Here is a 23,779-nt window from a genome sequence, read left to right as displayed (position 1 = left end):
CAGCTTCAGTGCTGGAGGTGGCTGCCTTGATTTGCAACAGAGCACAGAGGAAGGAAACCATATGACAGAGAAAAAAAATAGCAAAACGACAGATGTAAATCCAACCATATCAATAATTCCACTAAATGTAATTGAACTAAGCACTACAATCAAAAGGCAGAAATATCAGCCTTGACAAAAAAGACAAGATCCAACCATATGTTGTCTATAAGAGACACACTTTAGACACAAAGACATAAATAGGTAGAAAATAAAAGGATGGAAAAAGATATGCCATGCAACCATAAATGAGCTGAAGTGGATATTTTAATATCATACAAAGTAAACTTTGAGACAAAAAATATAACTAGGAACAAAGAGGATCATTCATAATGATAAGGGGGTCAATACATCAGAAAGTTATAACAATTATAGCCGTATACTTATTGACAGAGAACCACAATACCTGAAGCAAAAACTGACAGAATTAAAAGGAGAAATAGGTAATTAAACAATTACAGTTGTAAATTTTAATACTGTACTATCAATATTTGATAGAAAAACTAGACAGAAAATACACAGGGATGTAGAAGACTTGAACACGATCAATCAACTAAACCTGACATTTAGAGAACACTCTACCCAACAGCAGCAGAGCACACTTTCTTTTCAAATGCACACATAATATTCTCCAGGACAGACTATATGCTATGCCATAAAATAAGTCTTAATAAATTTTAAATTATTAAAATCATGTAAGTATTGTTTCTAACCACATGATATTAAATTAGAAATCAACAACAGAAAGAAATCTGGGGAATCCACAGATATATAAATAATAAAACTTTCTAAATAACACACAGATATATGTAATTATAATGAAAATTAGAATATATTTTGAACTTAATAAAAATGAAAACATGACACATCAACATATGAGATTCACCTAAAGTGATATTTAAAATAAAAAAGAAAGGTTTTAAATAAATAATACAAGCTTCCACTTTAGGAGCCTAGAAAAAGAAAAGCATATTAAATCCTAAGCAAGAAGAAAGAAGGAAACAAAGAAAATCTAGAAATCAGTTATATAGATAACATAAAACAATAGAGAAAAATTCATGAAACCAAAAGTTGGCTGTTTGGAAAGATCAACAAAATTATTACACCTTTAGCTAGGCCAACCAAGAAAATAAAAGACTCAAATTGCCAAAGTCATTAATCAAACACTACCAACCCATTAGAAATTAAGAGGACTGTAAGGCTGTAAGGGAATATTTTAAACAACTTTATGCCAAAAAATTGGACAATTTAAATGCAATGAACAAATCCATAGGCAAATAGAAATCATTACAACTGACTCATGAAGAAACAGAAAATCTGAACAGATCTGTGACAGCTAACAAGATTGAATTAGTAATTACAAATCTTCCCACAAAGAAAAATTCAGGCCAGATATCTTCCCTAGCAAATTCTATACATTTTTTAAAAAAGGAAATAATGCTAATCCTATACAAACTCTTTAATCAAAGATGTGAAGGAACACTTCCCAACTCATTCCATAAAGTCAAACCCAGACAGACATCACAAGAAAAGAAAAACAGTATTCCTCATGAACATACACAAACAAAAACTTAACAAAATAGTAACAAACCACATCCAACAATATATAAAAGGATTATATGACACATTTAAGTGGGATTTATTCCAAACATGTAAGATTAGTTTAAAATATGGAAGTTAATTAATACAACACATTAATAAAATAAAGGACAAAAAGCACATCATCATCTCAATAGATGTAGAAAAAGAATTTGACAAAATCTAATACATATTCATGTTAAAAAACATTCACCAAACAAGGGATAGAAAGGAACTTTATGCACTGAAAGGGCATCTAAGAGAAACACTGATCACTCTTCACTTAGGGAAGAACTAGGCAAGGGCTCTGCCCGCATCACTCCTATTCATCATCAAACTGGAGGATCGACCCGGTGCAATATGACAAATAAGAGCAACCATAAGCACACAAATTAGAAAGGAAGAAGTAAAATTATTCTTATTCATAGACTACATGATCCTGTAACCAGAAAATTCTAAAAAACTTATAAAGAAAAAACTACCACATGCACTCACTCTTAAGTGGAAGCTAAGAGAGAAAGAAGGAAGGAAAGGAAGACCACAGTGGTGCGTTGGACTTGCAGAGGAAGATAACACCTTGCTGGGGATGGGGGTGAGGGCAGGGAGGTTGGGGAAGAGGTTGGCTGGGGGATATGAGGAATAATTGAAATTCGAGGTGTGGGCATGCTGATACTATTGATCTGATCACCACAACTTGGGCACAGGTGCTGATGGTCAGCTCTGTGTTCCATGAACATGTATAATCAATTTTTTTTAGTTAAATAAATAAATAATAGGGGGAAACAGTAGATGCTAAAAAAAAAAAAAGAAAAGAAAAAGAAAAACTACTAGAAGCGAACAAATGAGTTTAGCAAGTTTGCAGGATTCATGATTGACATAAAAAATCAATCATATTTCTGTATAATAGAAACTAACAATTCAAAAATAAAAATAAGAAAACAAATTCCATTCAAAATATCATCAAAAAGAATGAAACAAACACTTAGCAATAAATTTAATGAAACTAAGACTTGTACACTAACAATGATAAAATATTACTGAGAGAAATTAAAGACAAAAATAAATGAACATTAAATGTTTATGGACCAAAGACTTGATGTTGTTAATATGGCGATNATGCTAATCCTATACAAACTCTTTAATCAAAGATGTGAAGGAACACTTCCCAACTCATTCCATAAAGTCAAACCCAGACAGACATCACAAGAAAAGAAAAACAGTATTCCTCATGAACATACACAAACAAAAACTTAACAAAATAGTAACAAACCACATCCAACAATATATAAAAGGATTATATGACACATTTAAGTGGGATTTATTCCAAACATGTAAGATTAGTTTAAAATATGGAAGTTAATTAATACAACACATTAATAAAATAAAGGACAAAAAGCACATCATCATCTCAATAGATGTAGAAAAAGAATTTGACAAAATCTAATACATATTCATGTTAAAAAACATTCACCAAACAAGGGATAGAAAGGAACTTTATGCACTGAAAGGGCATCTAAGAGAAACACTGATCACTCTTCACTTAGGGAAGAACTAGGCAAGGGCTCTGCCCGCATCACTCCTATTCATCATCAAACTGGAGGATCGACCCGGTGCAATATGACAAATAAGAGCAACCATAAGCACACAAATTAGAAAGGAAGAAGTAAAATTATTCTTATTCATAGACTACATGATCCTGTAACCAGAAAATTCTAAAAAACTTATAAAGAAAAAACTACCACATGCACTCACTCTTAAGTGGAAGCTAAGAGAGAAAGAAGGAAGGAAAGGAAGACCACAGTGGTGCGTTGGACTTGCAGAGGAAGATAACACCTTGCTGGGGATGGGGGTGAGGGCAGGGAGGTTGGGGAAGAGGTTGGCTGGGGGATATGAGGAATAATTGAAATTCGAGGTGTGGGCATGCTGATACTATTGATCTGATCACCACAACTTGGGCACAGGTGCTGATGGTCAGCTCTGTGTTCCATGAACATGTATAATCAATTTTTTTTAGTTAAATAAATAAATAATAGGGGGAAACAGTAGATGCTAAAAAAAAAAAAAAGAAAAGAAAAAGAAAAACTACTAGAAGCGAACAAATGAGTTTAGCAAGTTTGCAGGATTCATGATTGACATAAAAAATCAATCATATTTCTGTATAATAGAAACTAACAATTCAAAAATAAAAATAAGAAAACAAATTCCATTCAAAATATCATCAAAAAGAATGAAACACTTAGCAATAAATTTAATGAAACTAAGACTTGTACACTAACAATGATAAAATATTACTGAGAGAAATTAAAGAATTCAAAAATAAAAATAAGAAAACAAATTCCATTCAAAATATCATCAAAAAGAATGAAACAAACACTTAGCAATAAATTTAATGAAACTAAGACTTGTACACTAACAATGATAAAATATTACTGAGAGAAATTAAACACAAAAATAAATGAACATTAAATGTTTATGGACCAAAGACTTGATGTTGTTAATATGGCGATTTCCCAGAATAGATCTACAGAAACAATAATAACCCTATCAAAATCCCACCAGATCTGTTTGCAGCAGTTGGAAATCTAAAATTGATAAGAAATTACAAAGGATCTAAAATAGCCAGAACAATTTTTTTAAAAGAAGAGCAAAGCTGGAGGATTAACACCACAAACGTTATATAAAGTAATCAGTAATCAAGACAATTGGTACTGGTGTAAATTGACATATTGATAAATGAAACAGAATTGAAAGACCAGAAATAAATCTTTACACTTTTATTCAACTGATTTTTAGCAGGAGTACCAGTGGGAAATGGATGGTCTTTTCAATAAATGTTGCCAGTTCAATTGGATATCCATATACAAAAATATTAACTTAGACCCTTTTCTCAACCAATACCTAATAATTAGCACAAATAAGAATATAGTCCTAGATGTAAGAGCAGCTGTTATAAAACCTTGTAGTAGAAAACAGAAGAAAGTCTTTGTGATCTTGGTAGTCAAAGATTAATACATTATAAGCAAAATCCATAAAGGAAAAATAATAAATTGGACCTTATTAAAATTAAAATATTTTGTTCTTCACAGGTTGCCATTAAGAATATGAAAGACAAGCTATAGACTGGGAGAAAAATATTTGTAAATCATATATTGGATAAAGGACTTATCAGAATTTCAAAAGAAATCTTAAAACTCAAAATAAGAAGTTAACCTGTAAAAGTAGGGAAACAATTTAAATAGACATTCTATCAAAGAATCAATAAAGACTAATAAGCGTATGAAAAGATGCTCACCATCAATGATCATTAGGAAAATGCAAGTAAAAACTACAATGAGATACAAATACACACCCACTAGAGTTATTCTAATTTTAAAAACTTCCATACAAGATGCTACTGAGAAAGTAGTGAAGCCAGAACCCTCCTACACTGCTGGAGAGAGTATAAAATCACACAGCCACTTTGGAAGTTTAGTAGTTTATTAAAGGGTTAAACATGTACTTCCCGTCAGATCCAACAATTCCATTCCTAGAAATCTATTCGAAAGAACTGAAAACATAGGTACACACACAGTCTTGTACATGGATGTTCACAGAAACATTATTTGTAATAACCAAAATTTGTTCATCAACTGGTAAATGAATAATCAAAATATGTCATATCCATGAAATTGAATATTATTCAGCAATAAAATGGAATAAACTTTTGATATCCACTACAAAAACGTTAAAGACTACATATTGCATGATTCTATTTACATGAGATTTCAAAAAAAGAGCAAATCTGTATAGAGACAGAAAGCAGATCAATGTCTGATGTCTGCCTGGGGCTGGGGGCAGGGTACAGAAGAGGGCCATGACTGAAAACTGACGCGAGAAAAATTCTGAGGTCATAAAAATGTTTTTGAACTAGAACATGGTGAGAGGGTGGTATAACCTTATAAATTTACTGAAAATCACTGAATTGTATATTTAAAATGGATGAATTTTACATGTAAATTATACCTTAGTAAAGCTGTTTAAAACTGTCACTATTAAGCCAAAAACTTTTATTTGAAATTGGCTTCCTAAGAAAGCTGAGAATGAAAGATATTCTGTAGCAAAAAGGCTCATGTATAATATGTTTAAAGGGAATTCACTAATTTAATGTCAGAAAAAATCAAAGTAATTATTCAAATCATGTGTCAAGTCCTGAATACACCACTATTTGTAGTTTTTTTTTAATCATAAGTATATCTTATCAGAGTGCTTTACAATATTGAACAAAAAAGTGTAAGTTGTATAGAACATATATTTTGAATTTATATAATACACGTAGTTTTACAGTTATTGTTAACCCTCTTCTTCTGAAAATTTCTCAAAACGAGTTCCATCACATCTGTTTTAATAAATCAGAAAATTATATGCAGGGTACAATTCACCATTTACAATATGTCAATATTAAAATATGATAAGCCAGTTTGGTTCAATTATGATGACTACAGCATTATAAATTTTCTATGTCAAAATTTAATTTACCAAAGGCTACAATGGCTTCTTTACAACTGCGACCTTTTGAATATACTGACTCAAGAGAAAAGCAAATAGCTAGTCACTAGTAAATCAGATCACGATATCTAAGAGAGAATAGATGAAAAAGAAAATAATATAAAAGAGGTTGAGATATCAAAAAGTGTTTTGCTGTGCTTTGTTTCCATTTAGATATTGTACTGTGCTACCATTTAATTCATGTATTAACATCACGCTATTACTAAAACAATGATAAATCCATGTCTATCTACTAGATACTAATACAAAATCATCAGTTTTTGATAATTATAAATTCATAAGATGTGAAGATGAAAGGTAGACTATATAAGTGATCAAACACATTCAACTGTATTTTGCCCACTAAATTATCAAAAATTAAAAATAGCCAGTGCTTGTAAGTATACAATATAACTGGCCCTCATATAAATTATGTAATACACAATTTTATAATATGATTCAACAATCTGAACGTATAAATGTTACTCGTTCATTTATTCAACAAAAAATGATGAGTGTTAACTAGGTTGTAGGCATGATCTGGGCCCTGGACATGGTCAAAACAAAAATAAAAGTGCCTGCTTTCATGAAGTTTGCATTCTAATAGAAGATAGACAATTAAGCAAATAAATAGCTCATCAGAAGGTGAAAAGAGCTACAAGTAGAACTAAAATATAGTAAAGAATTACAGAGTGACATTGGGGGTGTTATTTTATAAAAGGTGGTCAAAGAAAGCCTTTCTGAGAGGTGACTTTTGAGTAGAGCCACAAAGGAAGTGAGGGGTTGTATCTTGGGCAAGAGTGTACCATGCAGAGCAAAGGGCAAATGCAAAGGCATTAAGGCCTGAGCATGCCTCAAGTTTAGAAGGAGAAGCAAGAAGCCAGTGTGGCTAGAGCTGGGTAAGAAAGGGAAGAGTGGAAGAACATGAAGTTAGGAAATGGAGAAGGAAGTACAAATGATAAAGGATAGGGACTTTCAATTTTACCCTGAGATAGAGAGCCAATAAAAGTGCTTAAACAGAGAAATGACATGATCACTAATTAATTAAAAGGATAATTCTGGCGCTGTGTAAAGAAGGACAGAGAGCAGATGTGGAAGCAGGGAGAAGTAGTTGGCCATGAGAGGTGGGAGTATTCAAGGTTAGAGATGATAGATCTTACTAGGGAGATTTGCATTAGAGGTTATGAGAGGTAGTTGAATCCTAGATATATTTTGAAGGTAGATTCTACAGGATTTCCTGATGATGCATTGAATGTGGTTGTGAGTGAAAGAAGTCAAGGATGGCTTTAAAGCTTCTGGAAGCTTCTGGCCTGAGACAATGACAGATGGAGTGGCCGTTGACTTAGATAAGGAAGTCTATAGGAACAGATAGTTTTATAGAAGAATAAAAGGATAAAATCAAGCTTGGTTTTGGAAGTGTTATGTTTGAGCAACCAGAAATGTTAGATAAACTGTGGGCTTTGAAGACTATAGAGGTCCAGGCTGGAGATGTGAATGTGGCACTGATCAGCAGACTTATGGAAAATAACGCCATGGCACTGGATGTTATTACATGAAGCATTAACACAAACAGAGAAGACAACAAATCTGAGAACAAAGTCCTGGGACATTCCAAAAATTTAGTTGTTGCAAAACAAGGAGAAATCATCAATGAAAACTGAGAAGGAGTAGCCAATGAGGTAGACGAAGAAACAAGACAGTGTTATTCTGAGATCAGTAAATAAAATGTTTCAAAAAGGAACATTAGGCTAAATGCTGCAAATGGGCCAAGAGCCATGAAGATGGAGAAGTGAGCATTTGATTTGATACAATGGTATGGAGACCATTGATAATTTTTAGCAATAGCAGTTTCAATAGGAAAAAGGAGATATAAAAATTATTAGAGTGGATTCAAGAGCAAATGGAAGGAGGATAAGTGGAAACAATGAGTGTAGACAATTCTTTTAAGGAGTTTTACGATAAAGGACAAATTTGACCTAGATGGAGAATGACATCAGTTAAAAGATTTTTATTTTTTTAACCTGGAAGTATTACGGTACACTTACATGTGGATAAGAATTATACACTGGAGAGGGGAAAAAATGCAAGCTAAAGCAGGCACAATCGTAGGGTCGACATCCTTGAGTGACAATACTTTAGTACACAAGTACTAAAGTACACAAGTAGATGTGTGGCCTTAGACAGGAGCACTGACGGAGTCATCGTAACAAAGGGGAAGGCGGAGTATATGTGAGGAGAAGCACGTGGGTTGTAGACATGTTAGAAGAGGGCTCTTTTTTTAGTGATTCATTTGCCCAGTGAGGTAGAAAGCAAAGGGAAAGGAGGTCTCTGAGGTTTGAGGAGAAAGAAGAAGGCTTAGAATAATCATTCATGTTTATAGGGAACTCAGGGGGGTTGTAGACAAGTGCACTCGTGGCTCCTGGTCATATATTTAAGGTAAGAGCCATCAGTATAGTGGTGTGTTTTTCTCCAACCATAATCAGCTGCATGAATGCAAGTATGAAATGATCAGACAGTGGTATTTAACCAGGAGTAGGATTTTTCTGGAAGTGTGTACATGAGAGGGACAAGGGAGTTTAATAAGTATGCAAGCAAGGGATATAATAATGGACCATTGTATTTAAGCCTGTCAGGGGAACACGAGCACATGAGACCATTGGAGGGGAACGAGACAATGTAACAGGGTAATGAACTGGTTCCAGTAGGGTAGGAAACTGTGGGAGTGGAGATGCTAGAAGGAGTGAGCTGGAAAATAGGATGCAGAGATTGGGAAGTTGGTCACTTGAAATTTAGATTTAACCCAGCAACCTATTTCTGGAAATTTGTCCTACGGAAAAATACATAATATGGGAAAGCTGTTCCTAGTGTTATCTGTAACAGTTCTGAATCAGAAACAACACAATTATGCAGCAACTGAAAAACAGTAAGATAAACTTCATGTTACCATTTAAAACATAATATACAAAGAAAATATAGCAGCAATGAATAGGATAATGAAAACAAATAAATGTCAGACACCAAGGTTTTTATGCACACCATGATTATAGACAGATAATCAGCATGCTTTAGCAGTGAATTCCACAATAGACATGAACTGGCAAGTATATAAGAAAAAATATAAGTAATAAACAAAAATATGTAAGTTGCTCCTAAAGTAAAAATTTGAAATATCACATTCCATTTTTTGTAAAATTGTGGTAAAGTTGGTAGATGTATAGATTACTAGTGATTATGTACATTGTTTCCTTCATTTTCTAAACCTACAGGCAGTAGGTATTAAAAATGGTAAAACGTTCTTATTCTTAAACCAAATAATCCTATTTGTGTAATCAGAAAAAGAGCAAAAAGAATGTGGACATTTTCTATTGCTATTTATAATATCATTTTCTGTTGCTAATATAAATAGGAATAGAAAACAATCAAAAAGTTCGCTAGAAGTAAAATAATAAAATAAATGTTAAACTCCTCACTGAATAAATTATTAAACCATTATTAAACTATTAAAATCAAGAATAGTAAAATAACAATTCGCCAGTAAACCTACAACATAAAGTCAAGTTCACTGATGAGTAAGGAAATAGCAATATAATCTCAGGTTTTACCTATTAAATTGTCAAATATCAAAAGGTATTCCTTGAAGTTGGTGAAGACATAAGGAAGTAGTATAAAAATTTGGAGGTTCAGCTTTACAGCACATATAAAAGCCTTAAAAATGTCTACGTTAAGACCCAGCAACTCAGTTTCCAGATATTCATTCTAAAAAAAAATTAGATTTGCAAAAATGTATGCATTGAGTTGTTCATTAAAATGTTGTTGATAATAACAAAAAGGTTGGGAACAACCTTAGTATCAATGTAATTAAATTTTTACAGCCATTAAAAATGACACAGTAGATAAAAGAAAGTTCATAAGGTAAAAACATAGAAAGTTATAAAATAGCATGGATGATAATGCTATCTTATGAAAAACATAGAGAAAGAAAAGGATATTCTCTTTTAACATTTTATCTATTACCCCCCCAAAAAGAGGTAATAACCCATATACTTCTTGCCTGCCTGGCTAGCCTCAGACTAGCTCAACTCTCAGACTTTTCACAATACTTACCACTGGTACAGAACGTTCTTACAGCACAGAGTCAGATATGTCATCCGACATCACCCATGTTTAAGCAGAAGAGGCAAACTAATGTGGTGGTCAAGAGTCCAGGCTTTGAAGCAAATCTGTCCTATTTACTATCTAACTATATTACCTTGGCCAGGATTTGTAATTTATGTAAACCTCAATTTCCCTGTTTTTAAAATGGAGGAAATAATGTGAATCACCTCCACACACACACCCAGGTTTGCTTGATCATCATATGTAATAATATGCATATATGCATATGGTGTTTGGCACTATGCCTAGCACATATATCTCTTATTAACATTCCCTTCAGCCTTTCCAATACTGTAGCTCACATTGCTCCCCAGAATAGACAGTGCTCTGGTATAATGGGAAAGGATACTATTTTTCCCAAATATCTTATATTTTCTCACTACCTTGCATATTCTCACACTGTTTCTTTCTCCCAGAGTATCATTTTCCTTGTTGCTACTTAATGAAATCCTTCAAGATATAGAGTAAATGCCATTTCTCCTATAACTTGTTTCTCACTTCCCCCTGCATTTGCAGAGGAATACCATACTTCTTATCTCATTCCACATTGTGTATACAGTTGTCAGATAGCAACTTTAAGATACCTTGCTTATGAGCCATCACATGTTCAGCCCATTAAACTCAACGTCTCTCTAGAAATAATTATCTTTGATGCTGTTCTCATGATCTTTATCATTATTATCATGACCTGATGCTCAGCTCCACTTCTCGATTGTCTTTGGTGTCTGGCCTGCTCATTACCTAGCATCGTACTTTGCCTAACCAATATCAATACAGTTGCCCTTTAGACATGTACTGGATTCTTCGTCCAATAGGACAATTTCCAGTATTGATTCTATAAAACTTCAGATTTATTTTGCTCTGCCCGTTTCATACTAGATTGGACACTACTATACTTATTTCCACCAATTCTAATTATTTATGTGATTATTTGTGCCAATGTCTAATATATATCATACAGCTTTTAAGTGCCCCACCTCCTAAGGTTTACAATTATTCATCTTTTTATCCACCTAAAAAAGTGAGATCAAGCTCTACACATAGGAGAAACTCAGTACATTTTATTGAATGAATGAGTTTGTGAATGGATGAATGATGAGTGGATAAATGAACATCAGTTTATACTTTTTGTCTTTCAAATCTAAACTTTACGTAAAATTTCTTATCACAGCAAGATTCTATCAAACTTCCTGAAATTTTGAGTTTAACTCTCTGACCTATTGATGTAAGTGGTTTAGGGTAACAGAACTTTGCCCATGTGATCTTAAAATCTACCACGGAACAAGACCAAAATATTCCCTTTGTGAGTTTAACTTAGAGAAGAATCAATTTTTCTATTATGAGTTTTTCTGAACCACAAACTTTTGTTTTGCTCATTGTTATATTTCAAAACAATGCTAAATGAATTTTTTTGATCCAATGAATCATGCTTTTAAGTAAAGTCTGATTCTCAAAGAGATCGTGTGAGAAGAGATATGCACATGCCAAAAAGTCATTAGTGCTGCCTTTGTTACTCATATATTTAATTGTGTGGGGGATTACATAAACAATTTCCAGGCCTAGTATGGGTGTCAGACAATGCAATGCCCACATGTTCTATTATGGTGGCAACAAATGAGCAGGGGACCAGCAGCTTTTTCAACCACACTTTTTATATTATGTAAAACATGCACTCTGTGCTAACCTCATCCTGGCCATTAAGGCAGCCGCAAGAGTCTCAAACAACAAAACACTATCAGGAACTCAAGCAAAACAAAAACTATAATGATTAGCCAAAGCATTCCTTGCCATACATAACAAAAATCTCCCCTTAACAGACACGAGGGGACTTTCTGGACTATCTTTTGCAGTGCATTTTATGCCAGTATTTGAACAAATTCCACATGATGGCACTTCAGTGGCTATGTAATCATAGAATGATAACGCTTCTTAATTTGGTTGCTTTGCTAAGTCCTTGAAAAATGTACATTCAAAAAAATCAATTGCAGTGGGCTTTAAGGGAGCATACAAAATTATTAACTGAGTCTTCAACTGAGTCATATATTATCATTTGAAGAAAGTTGAATGGTCTCTACTGGGCTGTTTCCTAAGCTAACGTAACCTTTTATCATCTACACATCTAAAAGCATTAGAACTGCCAATTTTGTTCGCGCATCTAAATGTGTAGCAAGAGCCTTCCAAGCTCATTTGGTTTTACAAAGAAAAAAAAAAAGACAAAAGAGAATACAAAGTATTTTTACAGAAAGCTTTATGTCTTTTGTTACTTAACATAATCGATCATACTTTCTCCACCCAGTGCTCACCTCCTCTGCCCAGCCATCACTCTCTGTCCCACAGTTTTGGCTTGCAGACATGTGCAAGTGTTTAAGAAAAATACTGCAGTCAATAAGGAGTCTTTTATTCTTCCTCCCATTGCCCCTACATGCCCACCCTCTGGATTTCTTTGTTTCCATCACTAAACAAAATCCAGCTCTCACAGACATTCTGGTCCCTTTCAGTCACAAGATGAGTCTCATCTCAGAAGTCAAAATGTCCAACCTCAGTGTAATAATCAGAACTCCGTCCTTTCAAAGTGAAGCATTTTCCAGCCTTACCCTCCCCACCCTGCTTCAGGTTGGAGTTTCCTTCCACCCCAACTCTCTAACTTACCAGGCCCCAGGGGAAAGGAATTAGGAGGAATGGCCCAGTTTTATCCAAGTAGAGCAGATACAATTGGTTTCCTGTGTTGATTCCTTTTAAAAAGTGACTTTTTCTCTGGTGGAGTCCCTCCTCCCCACGGGATTTTTGGAGCTCATCCCTCTATAGTCCTCTGGCTACAGTTCCTGAGGCAGGTAACACCTGTCCTCTACCTGACATTTAAGGACTCTCTCTCATTCCTAGCTCCAGTGGTCCACTCTGTTGGAGTTGCTCTTCACGTCCAGGCAGTCATCTTAGGCAGGATCTCCTTTGAGTTGGCCCAGGCTGGCTTCTTTCTAAGGATCCACTTGGCCTGCCAGAGAACATGTGTGCTTGATGTTGGTGGAGAGCTCAGTAATCCCTCTTTCTCCTTGCCAGCAAACAAAGGCAGCTCCAGCCACAGTCTCTCGCCTTTAGACTTTTCCCTGGATGTGGTAAGGGTGCCAGCACATTGACAGCTCTTGCTCCAAGTAAGTCTGTTCAATACAGACTAGAGGGCTGTCTCTAATGCCAGATAATCCATTTTGCACTGACTTACTTTTCCTGTATGGGTGGTCCAGCATATAGGATCTGGCTTTGGTTGGCACTTTTTGCATTGTTCTTGGCCTTCGGTGCCTCAGCCAAAGCTAAAATGGAAAGAATCCTATTTTAACATGCTATTACACATGTGTTTAACTTGGTCTTCACAGCATTGACCCGATCGGTGATTTTTTAAAGCTATGATTTATTTGCTAACATTTTTAAATCAAAGATTATACATAAAAATATGAATGTTGACTTTTTTCTAAAAATCAGGAATGACCACTATGTGCTGATAATCTGATAGAAAAAAAAGCTGGACTAGGAGGCTATTGTCCCAAGAGGCACTCTCTGAGTTACCACAGTCCCCACCCAACACACCTCCCTCAATTTTGGCCCCTAATGGAATTTGAGTTATAGACACTCATCCTACCCTTTTCCCCACCCAAATCCTACCCTTCATCAAGATTCATCTCAAATCTTCTCAAAATGCTGCCTGATATAAGAGAAAAAGCACAATATTTAAATCCTACTCAATAATCCAATATCAGCATTATTTGGTAGAGTTATCTAACCTTGAGCATCAACTTACTGTTCTCCAAAATGGCAATGGCAATATTACCTTACAAGGTTTGATGGGGTAACAAATTCCTGACGCAAAACAGATATGAGTCTTTTCAACCACAAAGAAAAATACGTCTTTTATATTTTATAATGTATGACCAATTAACAGGTGTACCACCAATTAATAGTTTTATCTACCCAGTTAGAAGAAAGACTAAGTATTTTATTTTTGTATGCCTTAAGTAGCCTAGTTTAATGTAAACATGTAATACAGGTTCCTGTATTCTGCAATGAGAATCAAAATATTGTCTTCCATTTAGTATTAGCAAAGACTGCTGGAAACAAAAGCCTTAAAAGAAAAACATGTCAATTCCATTGTTACTGTAATTTAGATAATCATTCTATTTGGATGGCAAATTTTAATGTGATTTTTATATCTTTTTATTATTTTATATTTTTTATTTCTTTAATGGAAGGAAGCAGTAGAAAGAAAAATACCAGAAGTCACAAAGACCTGGGTTCTGTTTATAGCTGTGTCACAAACTCGCTGTATTACTGTGGTAGATACTTTAAATTGACTCATTCTACTTTGAGAGATTTGAAAACTAAAATCTACATTCCCAGATCATTTTAGCTGAAGTTTTAGATGTGAATTAGGTAGTCAGTTAAAAGCAGTCTCGAAGTATTTGGAAGGCAAAGTGAGGAGGCGCATCCTCCTGCTTCTGTTTTTGGCTGGCAAACAAGGCCGTGAGGCAGTTGTATTGGCTGGATTCCACCTTTGCCTACCCAGCCACTGGCTCTGTGGGTGTCTAGAGGCAGCAGGGTGATAGCACTACTGATTCCTGACCAAATCACAGCCATGGTGGCGAACTTTCAACTTGCTAGTGCAGTGTGTGCTCCTGACTTCCAGCTTCTGCAAGCATTCCTGTGATTTTATAAACATCAATTCCTGTATTAAAGCCCTTTCTGTTTGAAATACCAGAGTGGTTTCTGGCTTCTGCACAGAATCCTGCGTAATACAATTACTTTAAGAAGATCTTCTCTTTTGGTTTCCTTATATGATAAATGGAGTTTGTATGTGGTCTTGCCTTACAGGGTTTTCAAGACAATTGAAGTGAAAAAGAAAAAATGAATTAATTCCAAATTATTTAAAAACTTTAGTGCATCTTTTTTTTTAATCATGGGTAACTGAATGCATACATCTGTAATTGCTACCCCCTAAGACTCTACTAACCTGACAGTAAAGACATAAAAGTGTTGTAAATTCCTCAGAAGGACAAAGTGAATGGGAAAGAAGGCAACAAGATACAAGCGGATCAATTTCATTTTTGGAAGTTTGGAAAGTATTTGGAGGAGTGAAAATCTTAGCAAAGAATAACAGCTAGAAGCAAAGGTTTCACTCTAAGGAACTCTGAAAAGATGCCCAAATCGGAGGCTTCACGTGTTGTAGATTTCAGGAAGTCAGAGTGGGACTGAAAGTAGGGTTTTGGTTGAAAGTCTGTATAAAGAGAAGAAGGTAGGTCCTCATTTTCCTCCTCAGTACATAGCAACTGCTACTCCCACATCACTTTCGAAGATCAGATGTTTATTTCCTGGTGAAATTAAAACACATATTGAGAGAGGTAAACTGCTACCCTTAAAAAGTAAGTTAAAAGTACATAATGAATGGTATGACATCAACTTCTTTTCTCACTCAGCTTTAGAATGGATTTAACAAGGTTTAAACATCTAAGACAAGAGATTAGATTATTTTCCTATACAGAGAATAAACAACTCCAAAGAAAGATCTGCAGATACTGGCATTTGGTAATCACCCACTTAAATGGCTAATCACCTACCACTCTATTATGAAGCCCACAAGTCAGCAAACACTGTCCATTCACACAGCACCAATAAGTTTTCAGTGTCTCTCCTTTAAATGTGAGCCCACAGCCAAGAATCACCAGACCTCCGAGGAAAGCCTTTAACATGAATGATACACTGAAGCAAACACACAAAAACAGAACTCCATAGGAAGTCTGTTCATGTAAAAAAAGAAAAATTGTGAATCAACTAAAATTAATTTCAGAGCCATAAAAATTGTTATTACATGCACAACAAAAGAATGGTGTAGCTACAAATAAGAATCAATCAAAATAAAAATGAGGTCAGGTCTTGGAAAAGTATTATAAGGGTTTAAAAAATAGATGTTAAAATTTTAATTTTTTGCTGGTCTGTGGCTCTCTTGGGAGAGTGTGGTGCTGACAACACCAAGTCAAGGGTTAAGATCTCCCTACCGGTCATCTTTAAAAAAAAAAAAGTTAAAAAGGAAAAAAGGAAAAAATTGACAAGAGAAAAAATATAAGAAAAGTTGAGACTTAATCCAGGATGTACAACATAAAAATCCCAAAAAGGAAGAATTTTTTTAAAAAGAGAGAGAGGAGGAAGAAAATTATCAGATTAAAAAAATGAAGAAATTTCCCCAAACTGAAAGGCACATATTTCGAGACTGAAAGAAGTAACCAATTTCCCAGTACAAAAATTCTCACACTAAGGTTATTATCACAAAATTTCAAAACAGAAGAAATCAGGAAAATTGCTGGCTCCTATATAGGGGTTGGGATGAATTCACATAAAAAGATGACTGACTGAAAGTGAAGAGACAATGAATTGATATCTACAAAATTCTGAGAGATTTATAACTGATTATTTTAGAGTCAATCAAGCTATTTCAAAATAAAATAAATATATTTTCATATGTAAATGCATTCTTAAAAATATATTTCTCAAGTGCTTTATCTCATCCTCTAAATGAGGGTAAAATAAGAAAGAATGGGATCCAGGAAACAATAGACCGGCTTCTTGAGGGTGTCAAAGGGATTTCCCAGAATGAAAGCAAAGAACAGTCCCAGGGGATAGCTGTGCCTCAGGCTTTAGATAATCCCAGAAGGAACTGGGGGGGGGGAAACAATGTCTCCAAGGAAAAGAGTAGAACAGAAAAAGCACATGATGTGCTTGAAAGTGTGGGAAATATGTTGAAGGGTGTTTTACAATTCTTTTGGCGAACTTGGAAAGTGATAGGTATGCAGTAATTGAGGCCAACAAACTAACAATTAAAGTGACATATTTATTAATTCCAGGAAAAACAAGAAGTTATATTCTACAAGAAACATATTCATATTTCACTACTTTGCTCAGAAGTGAAGCCAATTTAGTCATAAGACTATAAACACTAAATCGATTCACTGAAATGGCAATAGAACTATATCAGGAGAATGAGGGGAGCGTTAGTCAAGAAGGGAGTGGTCAGAATTTCATCTAAAAAGGCTATAAATCAGTAAATAATGCTTAAATAGATAAATCAAGAAACAGCTATATAAAATTATTATTTAAAAATATGGATGCAATCTAGGAAGAAAATTAAAACGTGAAAGTTGGTGTCTCAGGAAGCAAACCTGGCTAGCACCAAAGGTAGAGAAGAAAACTCCCATCTTTATTGTCTTATGGCACTATTTTATTACTTTAATAAAAATGAGAATTAATTTTTGAAAGTAAAAATACTATACGAAGTAAAGGGTTAGTACCTAGGAAGTAAAATTTATATTTCTTTAAAGACCCAGCCAACGTGTATGACTGGCAATTTGCCACATTCAAGCACAGCTTTGATAGCAGAATAAATAAAAGGTACACAGTCCCAAGTTTGTGTATATTCAGTGCAATCCTCAAAGAGAAGAAAAGCAGTAGAGGACTTCCAGGAGCTGAGAAGGAAATTAAATGTTCCAACCATGAAATGCACAGTATTACGTATGGGGACACCTCACCAAGGATCTAAGAATTGCAAGAATTATTTTGGGGTAAGCGCCCAGTAACAAACTTCAAATAAGAGCAACTTTGCAATGTCAATTAGGAATTCAGCAAAAATTTCAAAGATTAATTTTTTAAATGTTGATATAACTCACATATAATTATCCTCAAATTAGTTTATTGTATAAAAATAGAAGATTCAATCTGCTGAAAACCAAAAGTAAAAGCAAAATCTATCCACAAGTGACCTTAACATTGAAATTTCATAACTCTTTAACATTGTGACCTACCAATTCCATATATGACAATAATTGTAATAAGACTCAATAGAAACAATGACTTTTACTTCTCTTCATGCCTAATCAGTACAATATTATCGTTAGTTATATATCATTATTTCATGTGAGTATGTGTGTGTGACTATTTTGTCGTAAAATTTCAACCAAGGCAAACTTCACTCTTGGTAACAAAATCATCAGAGAAAGGGATAATCAATTGCTTGCTTAGCATGCGCAGATTTACAGAACAATTTGGTTCTCAAAATGGAACTTAAAAGTCCAAATTATTTAGGTCAACTAAAGCTATTAGAGTAAACACAGGAACAACAAACTTTATGTAGTGAAACAATCTGCACACCCTTGTGATTAAAACCATTTTTCACTGTAGGCATTCATTGCATGGTTGGCCTTTTTTTACTGATTCATACGTTAAAACTTGCCATCCACCATCAACACCATAAACAGTAAAACTTCAGTCACCGTTCCATATAAATGTTAGGATTGTTTTCACTATTTCTAGAACAACAAAAGACCCCAAATAGCCAAAGCAATCCTGAGCAAAACAATAAAGCTGGAAGTACAACACTACCTGACTTCAAATTATACTACAGAGCTATAGTAACCAAAATAGCACGATACTGGCATAAAAACAGACACATGAACCAATGGAACAGAATAGAGAACCCAGAAATCAACCCACATACTTAGTCAACTGATCCTCAACAAAGGCACCAAGAACATACATTGGGGAAAAGACTGCCTCTTCAATAATTGATGTTGGAAAAACTGGACATCCATATGTTAAAGAATGAAACTAGACACATACCTCTTTTGCCATATACCAAAATCAACTCAAAATGGATTAAAGTCTTAAATACAAGGAACTATAAAACTCCTGAAAGAAAACATAAGGGAAATACTTCAGGAAGTAGGACTGGGCAAAGTCTTTGTGAATAAGACCCCAAAAGCACAGGCAACAAAAGGAAAAATAAACAAATGGGATTATATCAAACTGAAAAGCTTCTGCACAGAAAAAAAAAAAACAATTAATAGAGCAAAAAGACAATCTACAGAGTAGGAGAAAACATTCAGAAACTATATAACCAACAAAGGATTAATATCCAGAATTTACAAGGAACTCAAACAACTTAGTAAAAAAACACATAACCCAATTAAAAAACGGGCTAAGGAGCTCAATAGGTATTTCTCAAAGGAGGATATACGAATGGCACATAAACACATGAAAAAATGCTCAATATCACTAAGCATCAGGGAAATGCAAATCAAAACCGCACTGAGATATCATCTCACCCCAGTTAGACTGGCTATTATCAAAAAGCCAGAGAATAACAAATTCTGGTGAGGATGCAGAGAAAGGGGAACTCTCCTACACTGTCCATGGGCTGTGAATTGGTACAGCCATTATGGAAAACGGTATGGAGTTTCCTCAAACAACTACAGATAGAACTGCCATATAATCCAGCAATTCCACTGCTGGTAATATTCTGAAAGGAATGCAAATCATCATGTCAAAGGGATACCTGCACTCCCACGTTTACTGCAGCTCTATTCACAATAGCCCAAGAGTTGGAACCAACCTAGACATCCATTGTCAGATGACTGGATAAGGAAAATGTGGCATGCATACAGTGAAATACTACTCTGCCACAGAAAAGAATGAAATTCTGCCATTTGCAGCAACAAAGATGAACTTAGAAAACATTATGTTAAGTAAAATAAGCCAGGCACAGAAAGAGAAATATCTCATGTCCTCACTGATAAGAGGGAGCTAAATAAATAAATAAATACATTTTTAAAAGAAAGAAAAATACAACAATCACAATAATAAGTTGAACTTCCAAAAGGAGAAAACAGAATTGAGGTTATCAGAGGTGGGAAAGAGAGAGAGGGAGGGGGTAAGGGAGGAATTGGTGAAGGGCCACGAAAGTTGATACATTGCATGATGTTGAATATACTAACTATCCTGATTTGAGCATCACGTATTGCACCACGGTATTGATATTCAATGCTGTACCTCACAGATATGTCCAATCAACTGCGTTTCAATAAAAAACAAAAATATAAAAATTAAATAAATAAAAACTTCAGTCACCAGAGCAGGGTGAAGGGAAAGCCCTGTTATGTGTTTGCAGTTCAACTGCAAAAGGGAATTTAATTTTCTTGACCAAATACAGTCTCATTAATTTCTGGAGCCAATTTTTTATGGTTATATAGGCAATACATAAAATGCTGTTGTCAAGGAAAAGCATCCTAAAATTAGATCTGCCAGCTTTGTTTTATTTGTAGGAATAGCCACAGTTCTAACAGCTGCTTCTGTTTTGGAGAGAAAGCCTCATAATGAAATGTAAAGGATCTCACAGCTACAAAGAGGAAAATATAATTGCCTACCATATATTCATCTCACAAACTGTGTTTCTTGTGTAAGCTTGTCTACACATAAAATGTGTTTATTATATCATTTTGTGCCCTTTAAGAAGAACAAAAGGTGGCTGATTCTAGTGTCCATTCCAGCAATACCTTGCCCCATTCTCCACCTCCAACCCATTACCCTCACTCACGTTCTCACTCTCCATCATTTGCTCATGTTCTCAGTTCTCTGCTTACCTAACTTAGACTGCATGGTCAATCAAGCTTTAATACCCATAAAGAGGCCCTCAAACCAACTTCCCCTCTTTTCACACATCCCACTTATGTTTTCTGGCAAAATAAGAACTCTGTAAACCTAGTCCTATATCTGCTTTGAGTCGAGCCTTCATAGAAGAAGCTGAATTGACTATAGCAGGGAGAAGGCACACAGGGAGACTGATCTCAGTTTACGGCTGGGTGCTGAGGGCATCTGAACCACTGACCTTGGTGTATATCAGCACCATGCTCTTCCTAGTGAGCTAAATGGCCAGCCCCTGATGTCAGTTTAAATACTCGTGCATGACTGTGGTCAGGTGCTCAGCACCACCCATTCCACTCCATTTCCTCTGCCACAGGCCTTATCTCTCAGGTGGCTCTTCCCACCTTCTCCTCTTTCCTCGAATGCCACTCCCCTCTCCCCTGTTCATTCTCTGCAAATAGCCTCTTATTTCATTCAATGAGAAAAGTACCCAGAGGGGACCATCACCAGGTTCTCACCTACCTACTTGCAAATGTTCCAAACATTCTGCCTTCCCTCTCCTTACCATGGATGAGCCACCCCTACTCCTAGATCCAATCTCTGTACTAAGTAGTCCCTTTCCTTCTTACCTACTCTCTCTTTCTGTTTCTCTCTCCCTCCAAAGATTTTTCACACCCTACATACTCATTCCTATCAGTATTCCCAACAGAATTCTCTAATATGTCCCACACTCAACAAATTACTTTACCTTCAAACTCCCCTCTAGCTTTCATCCCATCTTTATGATTGCCTTTATAGAAAATGCTTTGAAGAGTTAGCTGTACATTCTGCCCCCACTTCTTCACCTTCAATCCTCTCATCTACCCCCTCCAATGAGGATTTTTTCCCACCATTTCAATGAGAGCGTTTTGTCAAGATTACTAAAGACCTCCACAATGCAGAAATTAGTAGTTGATGCTCATTCCGTGTTACATGACCTTGCAGCAACATTTGACATCTGACATTCCTCTTTCTTGAGAAACAGTCTTCCTTTGGCATCCAGGATGCTAGGGCACACTGCCCATTCCTCAATCTCCTCTACTATCTTTTCTCCCTGACCTTTAAATGTTAGAGTGCCTAAGGACTCAGCTCTTGATTCTCTTCTCACTTATATGGATTTTAACTCCCTGGATGATCTCATCTAGTCCTATGATTTTAAACACATCTACATATTGAAAACGTTAAAGTTTATACGTGTATATTCAGCCCTGACCCCTCATCTGTCCAGCTGCCTATTTATTTGTTAAGGGCACTTGAATGTCTAATGGGTCTCCCAAAATTCATAGATTCAAAAGTTTTTATTTTCACTAACATCTTTCCCATTTCAGAAAATGGTACACGTTAACAATCCCTTATCTAGAAGTTTGAAAAGCCAAAAACTCTAAGAACCAGGCTTTTTTCATTTGGCAGTTAAACTTGGTCTAACCTGAACTCATCTGGCAGCAAAACCTTATCTGAACTAATGAGAAGCCATCAATTGTCTTTATTTAAGTGAATACTTATATGTTTCATTGCAGATATATTCTTGAGAGCTACCCAAGCCCTGCTGGAAATATCTGGTAATTTTTGGAATAGGCACGTTATCACCTTTCTGAAACCTGAAAAGTTATGAATTCAGGTCACATCTGGGCTCAAAGATACCAGATAAGGGACTGCAGACTCAGTTGTTCAGGATCACGCACACAGGTGCACACGCACACACACACACACACGTGCACACATACACAGCAAGTCATTCTTTTCAACCCTTCCTTACCAACATCCATTTCATCAGTGAGTCCCATCAGCTCTGATTTGAAATGTGTCCTGACTCTTCATACTTACCACCTCCATACATACCAATGTCACCAAAGCTACAGAACTTTCATTGGGACAACTGCCATCGCCTCCTAACACATCTCCTACTTCCAATCTTGTCTTCCCTACCTGCTGACTCCTCAGTGTTATTTTCCACAAAATGGAAAAATTGTCCAGAAAAGTCTTCTTAAATAAGTCATATCCTCCATCACCTGTTGCTCCAAAGCTCTGAAGGCTTCCCACCATGCAGGGAATAAAATACTAATTTCTTATCATGGCCTGTTGGGTTTTAAATAATCTGACTTCTTTCTCTCCACACTAAACTCTGCCTCTCCTTCCCTCATCTATGCTCGAGGTCTTATTGTTTTTCCTCAAACATGCCAAACGCACCTGCCTCCGGGTTTGGGCCCGGACTCCTCCCCTCTGCATGGGATGCGACCCCTCAGCCCAGGTGTAGCTCACTCCTCACTCTCTTAAGTTTCCTCTTCACAAGTCACTGTCACAGGACTTCTTCCCTGACCACTCTTTTCTTAAAGAGCTACTTTTGATTCTCCCAGATACTTTGTTGCCTTATACTGTCTTTATTAAAATATTGTATACTATTTGTTTGTTTATAATCTATCCTTACCATCAGAATGTAAATTCCATGAAGGAAGGGACCATGTCTGTACTATTTATCATTATATCTCTGGAGCCTGTAATAATACTGGAACTCTATGTGCCAGTGAACAAATATTCACTGAATGAACAAATAAGTTAAATTGTATTAATAGGTCAACTGAATTGGGATAATGAAATAATATTAGTCCTAGTAGTCCTACTTTCCAAAGTACCAGATGCACGGAAAGGGAAGGGGGGGCAGTGGTTGGGGAAACATGGGTAGACTGGCACAAGGTTACAAAGTTACACTTAGGGAGAATAAGTTCTGGTGTTCTAGGGTGACAGTAGTACCTCGGTAGTTTTTACAAGTGTCAGAATAGTCTGTTTGACTTTCTTCTTTTCTGAATGATTTTCATTCTTAAGATGGTTCTAATCAGTGACTAAGACTACCATAGTGTGACTCACACTGTGTAAGTCAGTGTTTACTTCTATACCCATAAGACATATATTTAACAAAACAGTCTGAATTATCAAAGAGAGATTTTTTTTTTTTTTTTTTTTTTTTTTTTTTTTTTTTTTTTCCTTTTCCGCCAACGGACCC

The 23,779-nt window shown here is 35.4% G+C and overlaps 1 long non-coding RNA gene across 1 annotated transcript in view; it reads right to left on the bottom strand.

The window, feature by feature from the left end:
• Positions 1-15,208: 15,208 nt before the first annotated feature.
• Positions 15,209-23,779, bottom strand: part of LOC103600980 — a 26,339-nt gene continuing 17,768 nt past the window's right edge. The window contains exon 3 of the long non-coding RNA XR_551429.1: positions 15,209-15,647. This is a non-coding gene — a long non-coding RNA (uncharacterized LOC103600980). The remainder of the gene's footprint in view (positions 15,648-23,779) is intronic.

This window comes from Galeopterus variegatus, unplaced genomic scaffold, assembly GCF_000696425.1.
Source record: "Galeopterus variegatus unplaced genomic scaffold, G_variegatus-3.0.2 Scaffold3533, whole genome shotgun sequence".
NCBI classification, from domain to species: domain Eukaryota; kingdom Metazoa; phylum Chordata; class Mammalia; order Dermoptera; family Cynocephalidae; genus Galeopterus; species Galeopterus variegatus.
The sequence above is the reverse complement of the archived record's forward strand: the minus strand, read 5'-3'. Positions and strand labels throughout refer to the sequence as shown.